The sequence below is a fragment of the Podarcis melisellensis genome, assembly GCF_964234715.1.
Source record: "Podarcis melisellensis genome assembly, chromosome: 3".
Classification (NCBI taxonomy): Eukaryota; Metazoa; Chordata; class Lepidosauria; order Squamata; family Lacertidae; genus Podarcis; species Podarcis melisellensis.
This window is the reverse complement of record NC_138530.1, coordinates 104159683-104170501: the sequence shown is the minus strand read 5'-3', so window position 1 is coordinate 104170501 and position 10819 is coordinate 104159683. Positions and strand designations below refer to the sequence as shown.

The 10819-nt window shown below is 43.0% G+C and overlaps 1 protein-coding gene and 2 long non-coding RNA genes across 3 annotated transcripts in view; 2 read left to right on the top strand and 1 right to left on the bottom strand.

Moving 5' to 3' along the window:
* The window catches only part of LOC309367376, a 57390-nt gene extending 53520 nt beyond the window's left edge, over nt 1-3870 (top strand). Inside the window, exon 2 of the long non-coding RNA XR_014167106.1 lies at nt 3435-3870. This is a non-coding gene — a long non-coding RNA (uncharacterized lncRNA). The remainder of the gene's footprint in view (nt 1-3434) is intronic.
* On the bottom strand, nt 58-3435 carry LOC309367293. Its single transcript, XR_014166998.1, has 2 exons — nt 308-3435; nt 58-175 (listed from the first exon to the last, which is right to left on the bottom strand). It is a non-coding gene; the product is annotated as an uncharacterized lncRNA (long non-coding RNA).
* A 2259-nt stretch (nt 3871-6129) lies between the features above and the next one.
* KCNS3 (potassium voltage-gated channel modifier subfamily S member 3) overlaps nt 6130-10819 on the top strand; it is a 91068-nt gene continuing 86378 nt past the window's right edge. The window contains exon 1 of the mRNA XM_081906326.1: nt 6130-6160. The gene's annotated coding sequence lies outside the window, so the exon portion shown is untranslated. The remainder of the gene's footprint in view (nt 6161-10819) is intronic.

The following is a 10819-nucleotide window of genomic DNA, read 5'->3' as shown; positions in this document are numbered from 1 at the left end:
TGAGGATGCAGGGAGAGATCCGGAATGAGCAGAACTAAATGCTGGTGTGAAATTAACTAGTCTCTTCAGTCAGTCTTTATAGCTCTACTGTGGTTTCCTGTAGAACTGGCTGTGGATTGTGCTGATGGCTCATAAGCGCATTCTTCTTTTGTTGAGGTACATCATATCTGCACCCCTTCTTGAGGTGCACTGCATCTGTGGCTGTGATCGAAAGCAACTTTTCTTTGTCGATCCAATTACCGAACGTGTGGCAAGTTGTTTCTGCCCACTTGGATGGTGGTGCTGTTGATACCAGATAGCTTCACACTTCAAGGTTATGCAATATGACTGGGTCTTTTTTAGAGCTTTCCATGGACCAAATCACAGAACATACCCCCACGGTTCTGGGATCTGGTTTGCAAGCAAAACAAGAATGCTGTGATGGGAGATACCACTCTTGAATTCTGCCCCGTGTAAGAACCTCAGTACTCAGTTATTGCAATGTGGTCTATGTGGGGTTATCCTTGGGCCTGGTCTGAAAGTGGCGCAAAAGGCTGTGACTAGACATTTGATGGGGAAAGTCTATCACCAGCCCATAACTGTTCTTCAAAAGTTTGTACTGGCTGCCCATACACTACCGATCCAGATTCAAGGTCCTTGTATTAATTTTTGAGTCCCTTAACAACTTGGGTCCAGGATTACCTCAGGGACCGCCCGATCCCTTATATCCCTGTCCAATTGCTGGGGTCTTTAGGGGAGTCACTATTAGTGGTCCTCCGTGGCTCAGAATCACAGCTCATAGACACCAGGGACCATGCATTTAATACTGTGGGCGCAGTTTTTATGGACCTCCCTTCCATTTGAGATCAGACAGGCCCCCTCCCTGCTGAATTTCCAGCCCCTACTGTGGAGACTTCCATTCCAGCAGGCATTTTTGATTTTATAGTTTTAACTGATTTTTACTTTTTGTATTGTATCCTTGTAAACCACTCAGAGGTTGTTGTAGTTAAGCAGTATAGAAATTGTTTAAATGAAGAAGGAAGAATAAACTCCCTGCAAAAAAAAAAATTTTAAAGCCCGACACATCAAGGAGAATGAATTTTGCCTATCCCTTTGCCTGTTATGTTGGTTTTCTATTTGCAGTGACTTCTTAACTTAGGGAGAAGGGACATAGGTTGTACCGCTTCAGAATACAGCGGTACCTCGGGTTACAGACACATCAGGTTACAGACGCTTCAGGTTACAGACTGCACTAACCTAGAAATAGTACCCCGGATTAAGAACTTTGCTTCAGGATGAGAACAGAAATTGTGCTCCAGCGGCAGCAGGAGGCCCCATTAGCTAAAGTGGTGCTTCAGGTTAAGAACAGTTTCCGGTTAAGAACGGACCTCTGGAACGAATTAAGTTCTTAACCCGAGGTACCACTGTACATCACTGCTTCTTAACCTGAGGTACCACTGTATACTGAATGCTTTGTGGTGCTGCAGGCCACTGAAATAATACACAGGTAAACCAGATATAATGCCTTCAGTAATCATGACAATCCCAGTTGCTGTAAAGATGCAATCTGCTCTCTTCGGTAGTTGGAAGCTGGGAGAGCGTTGGAAGAAAGTGAGATGTCAGTGTTCAGGCAGCTTCAATGCAAACAGACAGTGGCATCTTAATTATTCTCTGCTTGTCCACTGTCACACCAGAGCACAAACAATCCCATCCATGCAGTGCCTCCCCCCCCCCTTTCTCCAAGTTCAGCTAAATGCAGCTGTAGCTACTCGCTTATAGTCAACCCTTTTATTCTCGGAGCGTACTGTAGCTCAGCTGAATTTACTGCTGTGCAGTATCTTTCCCTGGAAAGTGTATACTACAAGTAAATCAGCAGCAAGTCAATGGATCAGTGTCACATGTTGGCATTATATATTTACCACATCAATATTGTGCCCTTTCTTTTGAATTTGTGAGCACTGGAGCCAAAAGCCTTTGAATTAAACATCAAAAAGAATGGCAGTTCACCTCCAGCCATGGGGTTAAATCAAAGCCTAAATTAAATCTGGGCAGTATTATGTAATAGCCGAACACCTCAACCCTTTTGATGATTAAAGTATTTTACTTCTTTATACTGGAGTCCTAAGTGCATTTGCCGGGAAGCAAATCCTATTGATTTCAGCTGAACTTACTTTTCATATCCGTGTCCCTAGGATTGCACACCTTATCCAAACTGCAATTCTGTACACGTCTACTCAAAATTAAGTCCCATTGTGTTTAATGGGGTTTGCTCCCAGAAAGTGGGTGTAGGATTGCAGCCCAAGAGAAGTGTCTGAAGCCCGTGACTATCTGTAGTTTTAACTGCCTAACTACAGCCTTATAAGCATTGTGTAATTGTATAAACCTTGTGTATAAATGCAAGGGTAGCTAATCTGTGGTTCTCCAGCAATTCCTATCAGCCCCAGCCAGCCCAGTTGTTCCAAATAGAATTAATTAAATGGTGAAATGATGTGCAGAAAAATTTATAGTGCACTGTTACCCATGTTTACCTGGAACAAGTGTTGCTATGTCCATTGTACTCTTCCCCCCAACAAAAAATTATCTGGTCCCAGATATTGCATGTCTATCATGTCACATCCAGATGCAAACCACAGGTTATGGGAGGGAACCGAGGCAATATATATTTCTGCATTCCTATAAAGCAGGGGGTTTGCTGTAAAGTTTGCTACCTGATGATATTATTTTGTAAGGTGGGAGAATTGCATGACGTTTTAACCTATAGACATGCACAGAAGTGGTTTGTGGCGTGCATAGGATGGTTGTTGCAAAAACTAGGAATTAAGGTGAAATCCACATAAAGTTAATTAAGGTACTTTGAAATTGCACTGGAAGAGACTTACGGACGTATTTAACTCGCCCATTGAAAATATGGGGCTTGGGCGTGCACAGCTGTGGCTGGGACATGCCCTAAAACCGGTTTGTAAGAAATTGGGAGGACTTGCTGTTTTAGATGTAAAACACACTAACCTGCGATGCAGGAATCTTTTGTCCAGTGTGGAGCTCAAACCCATAACCCTGAGATTAAGAATCTTGTGCTCTACTGACTGAGCTAGCTCAGAAACAGCTGCACAGCTGTGGTTTGTGGGCTCTAGGCCCTCCAGAGAAGTCGCTGGAGAAGTCCCTTTTAGCTGCATGTCCTGTTGGAACACGCCTGGGGGCACACGCAGCACCCGGAATGAGACAGACCTCTCTGGGCGTCTTCCTGATAAAGCGCAGCCCAGGACGTTCACAAATCAGTCCCAGTGCGCACCAGCGACACATATCAAAAGACATATGCACACTCACTCAGCAGAGTATAGCAGAAACGACTGTGGAGCACGAGTATAGCATTCTAAGTGGTTTATTAAGCAATATATACAGGACAAAACAACCATGGCATCCTCTCACATCTTCTCCAAGAGAGAGAGAAAGAAAAGTACAAAAGTACAGTACAGTGGAAGAGGGATAAGACTGACTTCCGTTCTCACACTTTCCAAGCCTAGAAAGTAAACACTAACATGTGATTTAACAATCACACACCTAGCAACAGAGGAGCGAAATGCTAACATTTCTCCTGAGATTGGGAGAAACTGACCATCGCACAAGGCAACAAGTAGCAATGTCACTACATCCCATCCTAAGTGCTCCTTTTCCAGCACAAAGTATCTCATGAGTGGAAGCATCTCAAGCCTTCTGCCAGTTGTGCGTTATTGAGAAGAGTCTTGCCATGCAGAATTCTGCTCAGCTTAGAATGGTGAATTTTATCTGCTGTGGCAAATCGCACTGCTGTCGGGCCAACAGACCTGCCATTAATGTTTGGCTGTGTAGTTTGCAAGTTTCAAATAAAAATACATGTTATTTCAGATGCCTGTATCCAAGTTGTCTTCTGTTTCTGTCTTTTGCTATATGTGCAAGTTAGTTCGTCTTACTGGTCAGAAACGTGACAAAGCTGTGAAGGAAATTTAAGAACTTGGCACTTCTGAAACCTTCTCTTTAAACTTCTATTCATTACCCAGATGTGTGTGTGTGTGTGTGTGTGTGTAATCTATTGTGGCACTCTGCAAATGTGAATATAAAAGCCTGAAAGCAGCTTAGCCAGCATGGATTACCTTGTTCCCAAGGAATAACTTTTTCTTGTAAATCTGTATATCACAGAGTCTGTTAGAGAACGTATTATATTTGTGTTTGCGATGTAAATGTGCCCTGTTCTTTTAGGGTTTTGCCATAGTCTAGAATCCTATTTCTTCAAATAAATGCTGGGATTCTCAGTACTGTAACAACTATGGAGGGCACTGATACAGCCTTGCCGTGGCTTAATAAAATTGGCTGTTTCATATTAACAGATAAGCATATATATCTAGCAATGCATGCAAGTTTCACTTTCCTATAAGCCTTACTACAGCTTTGCTCGCAGATCTAAGACTATAGTCGTCTGCGTAAAGGTAAAGGGACCCCTGACCATTAGGTCCAGTCGTGGCCAACTCTGGGGTTGCGGCGCTCATCTCGCTTTATTGGCCGAGGGAGCCAGCGTACAGCTTCCAGGTCATGTGGCCAGCATGACTAAGCCGCTTCTGGTGAACCAGAGCAGCGTACGGAAATGCTGTTTACCTTCCCGCTGGAGCGGTACCTATTTATCTACTTGACATGCTTTTGAGCTGCTAGGTGGGCAGGAGCCGGGACCGAGCAATGGGAGCTCATCCCGTTGCGGGGATTCAAACCACCAACCTTCTGATCGGCAAGTCCTAGGCTCTGTGGTTTAACCCACAGCACCACCCGCGTCCCTTAGTCCTCTGCATACTTATGGTTAAATCAGACTTTACCACATTATAGTGAAAACTAAGGTTAAAGCTACAATTCTATGCACATTTACCAGGAAATAAATCCTACTGAACTCAATGGAACTTACTTTTGAGCAGACGTGTCTAGACCTGTGCTGTATTATTATCATTGTTATTATTTATATTATTTATATATTATATTATTTATATAATATTTATATTTATTTATTTATATTGTTTATATAATATTTATATACCGCCCTATTCGGCGGTTCACCGAAAAGATCACAACATACATAATCAAAATAAAAACAACACAATAACAACCCCCCCCCCCGAAAAGAGCCACATTTTAAAAGGGCATAGGATGTCAAACATCAACCAAAGGTCTGGTTAAAAAAGGAACATTTTTGCCGGGTGCCTAAGGGTGTACAATGAAGGAACCAGGCGAACTTCCCTGGGGAGAGTATTCCACAGACAGGGAGCCACTGCAGAGAAGGCCTGTTAAAATGTGAGAACTGGGACTCACAGTACTCTCCTGATCTACATGCCTAAACTGGTTTGAACATTCACGACTCAAAGCTCAAGATGAATTCACTTTCCGAGGCATATCATAATGGGTATCCCTGTGAAGAGAGTGCTTGAATACTGTAGCTAGAATAGCATCCTCTGGATATTATAATACAATTCTCATAATCTCATTGAAAGAGGTGGGTTTGCTTAGTGTGGAGAAGGGATGTTTAAAAGGGAAACATGAAATACCAAATACTAATATTACTATGGAAGGAACATCAGCATGCTGAAGGGTTTTGTACCTTGGCTGTCCTTTCAAAATGGGCCCTGGGAGGAAGGAAGGGGAGAAAGACAATGCAAGATATCACCCTCTCCAGAGGACATGCTTTATGCTCCCATGGTGAGTTATCAAGTGCCTAAAAAGAATGCCTTTTCCAAGGCTTGGCATGTTTGTTTTTCTTTTCCTAAATTGTAAGCAGAATCCACACTCACTTCCCTTCCCTGTTACAAAACAGTGGGTGGAGTCATAAAGATGCCCAGAAGGGCTGGCTGAAGCATTTAAATCATTCCTGATCTTAATCTTTTAAATGTACCCTAAGACTGTCAGGGAGCATTACCAGCACATAATGCAGATGAGAAAATCTACTTACCCACTTCTCTCTCAATCACTGAATGATCAAACCAAAGGAGATCAAACCTAAGGAGATGGCTATGCCTCTAGAGCCCCAGTGACCAAGGAGCCAGCAGAGGGAGGTGTCACAATGAAGGGCGTGTCACAAGGAATTCCGCAACCTAGCAACCACCAGCACTCAACTGACACTACTCTCAACTGACGCTAAATTGGCTTTTTATCCATGTTCAGCTTTTTACAAGTATCTAAAATGAAATTTATTCCTTTATAGTCAAGCTTCTGTTGTTCCTGCACCTACTGAGCATTAGCTATCTAATCTACCTATCTGCCTCTTTGGTCCTATATTCACTAGCAGGTCCCAGGGCATGTTACAACTATCTAAAATTATTACTGTTGTTATTAATTCAATATGTATACCCCTCCATACCCACTGGTTTCAGGGCAGTTCACAGGATAAGATAACAATATAAAAATACAAAATACATAATAAAACAGAAACAGCCCAATCACATGCCCCAACACAAAAGGGCATTGGATGTCAACAGGGCAAGTCAATCAATCAATCAAACCTTTATTGCATTAGCATACAGCCATAGCAGGATAAGACAAAAATGCTAGAGACAAGCAACCAAACAAGATTCAAAGTGATATTACTGGCGTTATGACATTTAAATTACCCTAAGACAATAATGTAAAGATTTAGTTGCCGGCGCCGGGAATCTAAAATGCGGATGTATATAAAGCATATAATGGCCCCAAAATAGGCTCAGCACATTAGGTTAAAAAGGTAATAAAAAGAATTAAAACAGGTCCAGGTCTAGGACACACTACCCAGTCAGGGTAGCCCTGAGTTTCAAAGCCTGCACTATAAAGATTGCCACCCCACGTGAAATTTGGGGATTTGCGTCCACAAGAAGCGATTTCAAACAGTCTTCCTTAGATGTGATGGTGGACGGGATCAAGAGGAGGAGCTTAGTTCTTATTAGCTCATAAATAGGGCAGTAGAAAAAGAAATGTATGAAGTCCTCTACTTCATTCATTGTGCATGGACATAGACGCTGAGTAATAGGGATCTTAGAAAATAGGGCATATAATAGGGCAAGTCTTGAAAATACAACTCTCTGGTGTCAAAGGCCAGGTAACAGCCCCCCCCCCAAGTACCGCTATTTCCCAGGGACAGTCCCAGATTTACAGAAGCTGTCCCAATTTCTTATGTGATCCCGGAATGTCCTGCTTTTCCTTAGGACCTCCCTATTTTAAATGTTCCCTAAGACTGCCATGGAGCATTACCAGCACAGAATACAGATGCTGATGAGAAAGTCTACTTACATCTCCATCCACTTTCTCTCTCACTCATTGAATGATCAAACCAAAGGAGATCTCTATGCCTCTAGAGCCCCAGTGACCAAGGAGCCAGCAGAGGGAGGTGTCACAATGAAGGGCGTGTCACAAGGACCTCCGCAACCTAGCAACCACCAGCACTCAACTGACACTGCTCTCAACTGACACTACTAAGTTTGCTTATATGGCTTTTAATCCATTTCAGCCCCAACACATTTTAAAAGGGCGTAGGGTGTCAACCAGATCAACCAAAGGCCTGATTAAAAAGGAGCCTTTTTGCCTGGCTCCTAAAGGTATATAATGAAGGCGCCAGGCAAACTTCCCTGGGGAGAGCATCCCACAGACGGGGAGCCACTGCAGAGAAGGCTCGTTCTTGTGTTGCCACCCTCTGGACCTCTTGAGAAGGAGGCACACGAAGAAGGGCCTCAGAAGATGATCTCAGCATCATATGGAAATAGACAGTCCTTTGTGGTATTGAGGTCCTGAGCTGTTTAAGGCTGTATAGCATCCTCAATCTATTAGGAGTTGGTATTAAACCGCGCAAGAAGTTTCCTTGTCCCTGTAGCTAGGAAAATGTCTACTGTACTTAAACAAGTGAAACATGAAAAGCTTCCCCAAACCTGAACTGTTGTAGATATTACCTTCGATGTGCTGAAAGGCAACTCAGTTTAATATCCAGGTGCTAGACTGCTTTTCGCATTCCTTAGCAAATGATAAATATGTGGTAGCTATACTGCAGAAAATGTTTGTGCATTACAAAATCCATCATTACATGCCTCAGCCTTAAAAGGGATGTCTTTCCAGAAGAAACTTCCTTGGAAGGGGAAAAGAAGCAGAAATGTGGAGGTATTTAAAAGTGCCACTAGACTTTAGGGTTTTTTTTGGACTGTACATAACTACAGTGGTACCTCAGGTTACATAGAGTTTGGATTTGATATCCCGCCTTTCACTCCCTTTAAGGAGTCTCAAAGCGGCTAACAATCTCCTTTCCCTTCCTCCCCCACAACAAACACTCTGTGAGGTGAGTGAAGCTGTGAGACTTCAAAGAAGTGTGACTGGCCCAAGGTCACCCAGCAGCTGCATGTGGAGGAGCGGAGACGCGAACCCGGTTCCCCAGATTACAAGACTACCGCTCTTAACCACTACACCATACTGGCTCTCTTACGCTTCAGGTTACAGACTCCGCAAACCCAGAAATAGTACCTCGGGTTAAGAACTTTGCTTCAGGATGAGAACTGAAATCGTGCTCCAGCGGCGCGCCTCAGGTTAAGAACAGTTTCGGGTTAAGAATGGACCTCCGGTCATAACCAAGTTCATAACCCAAGGTACCACTGTGTACCACCGGCACATTTTGTTGCATAACTTTTCTTTTTTAAAAAAAACAAACACGTTTTCTTATTTGGTTTTACAACTTCATTCACAGAAATAATATTCTTGCAAATATTAGAATTTTACACAAGATTCTTTCGAATCCTAGGACTCCCCTCCTCCCCTCCGTAGGTTCTTTAAGTAACTTTTTCAACTGCATATTATAAGTCCATCTAGTTTACAGTCCTCCATTATATCCAAAGTATATGTACCATTGCAAGATTTATTTAAAGCATGCCAAAGTATTCAAGTGGTTACAGTGGTCTTTCAAGTACAATCTATACAGTGGTACCTCGGGTTACATACGCTTCAGGTTACAGACTCCGCTAAACCAGAAATAGTGCTTCAGGTTAAGAACTTTGCTTCAGGATGAGAACAGAAATCTTGCTCCAGAGGCGCGGCAGCAGCAGGAGGCCCCATTAGCTAAAGTGGTGCTTCAGGTTAAGAACAGTTTCAGGTTAAGAACAGACCTCCAGAACGAATTAAGTACTTAACCTGAGGTACCACTGTACTTTCTAGAAACTGCTTCCCAAACCTTGTTTCCCCAAGCAAGACTCTAGAATTAAATTCTTATCAAATCTAGATGACCTTTCCTTTTAACAGGAATATTTATGGGGCTTTTTAAATATATATAGCGGATCAAAACTCTCTTTGACACAAAGGGAGGCTGTGTTTAGAAACTAGCATAGAAAGCTGCACTGCACATTGAGACAGTGTTAGAAATAAGACGTGTTTTCCTTCCTGAAGGGCAAAGTGCTAAATCTACCACTGAGTTTTATTATTTCACCAGTAGCACTTAGCCTATAACAGATCTAGTAATATTGCTAACTGCGGCTTCCTTTCATCTGCTGATGTAAAATGGCAGAGCTTCAACACCTCCTTAGACATGAAAAGATTTTTACCTTGACTCGTGATAACAGCTCCCATTAATCTTTCTCACTGTGAGCTGTCTGCATTTTATCCTAAAAGTGCTAATGCTAAAGTTTTCAGAGAAGGCTTCGAGATCGGAAAGAGGAGCCGGTCAGAAAATTCTTTCTAAAAAGATTTAAAATTCTCTGTCAGTAAATGAATGTGGTTTTCATTTTCTGCTTCAGCACAATGCAATCAACTCTTTCAAAAAAAACAAGATTAATTATTGTTTCTTGGAGGTACGCAAGACAGCCTCCTGGTTACAGTAGTTTCCCTATTTATTTATATTTTTGAAGGGGGAAATGTTTGTAAGATAGCTAATTAGTTGCTGATGGACCTTCTCTTCGCATTTGCCTCTGGGTGACAAAATAGAGCTAAAGAAGAACACAATAAAATTGGTAAAGGTAAAGGACTTGGATGGTTGTTGTTTAGTCGTTTAGTCATGTCCGACTCTTCATGACTCCATGGACCAGAGCACGCCAGGCACTCCTGTCTTCCACTGCCTCCCACAGTTGGGTCAAAGTCATGCTGGTAGCTTCAAGAACACTGTCCAACCATCTCGTCCTCTGTCACTCCCTTCTCCTTGTGCCCTCAATCTTCCCCAACATCAGGATCTTTTCCAGGGAGTCTTCTCTTCTCATGAGGTGGCCAAAGTATTGGAGCCTCAGCTTCAGGATCTGTCCTTCCAGTGAGCACTCAGGGCTGATTTCCTTAAGCATGGAGAGGTTTGATCTTCTTGCAGTCCATGGGACTCTCAAGAATCTCCTCCAACACCATAATTCAAAAGCATCAATTATTTGGCAATCAGCCTTCTTTATGGTCCAGCTCTCACTTCCATACATCACTACTGGGAAAACCATAGCTTTAACTATACGGACCTTTGTTGGCAAGGTGATGTCTCTGCTTTTTAAGATGCTGTCTAGGATAGTTAAGTCTAGTCAAAGGCAACTATGTGGTTGCAGTGCTCATCTCGCTTTCAGGGCAAGGGAGCCGGTGTTTGTCCACAGACAGCTTTTTGGGTCATGTGGCCAGCATGACTAAACCGCTTCTGTTGCCTGTGATGGAAACCAGAGCGCACGGAAATGCTGTTTACCTTCCCACCTCAGAGGTACTGTACCTATTTATCTACTTACACTGGCATGCTTTCGAATTGCTAGGTTGGCAGGAGCTGGGACAGAGCAACAGGAGCTCACTCTGTCGCGCGGATTCGAACCGCCAACCTTCTGATCAGCACCACCCGCAACTCCTTACTCTGTCCCAGCTCCTGCCAACCTAACAGTTC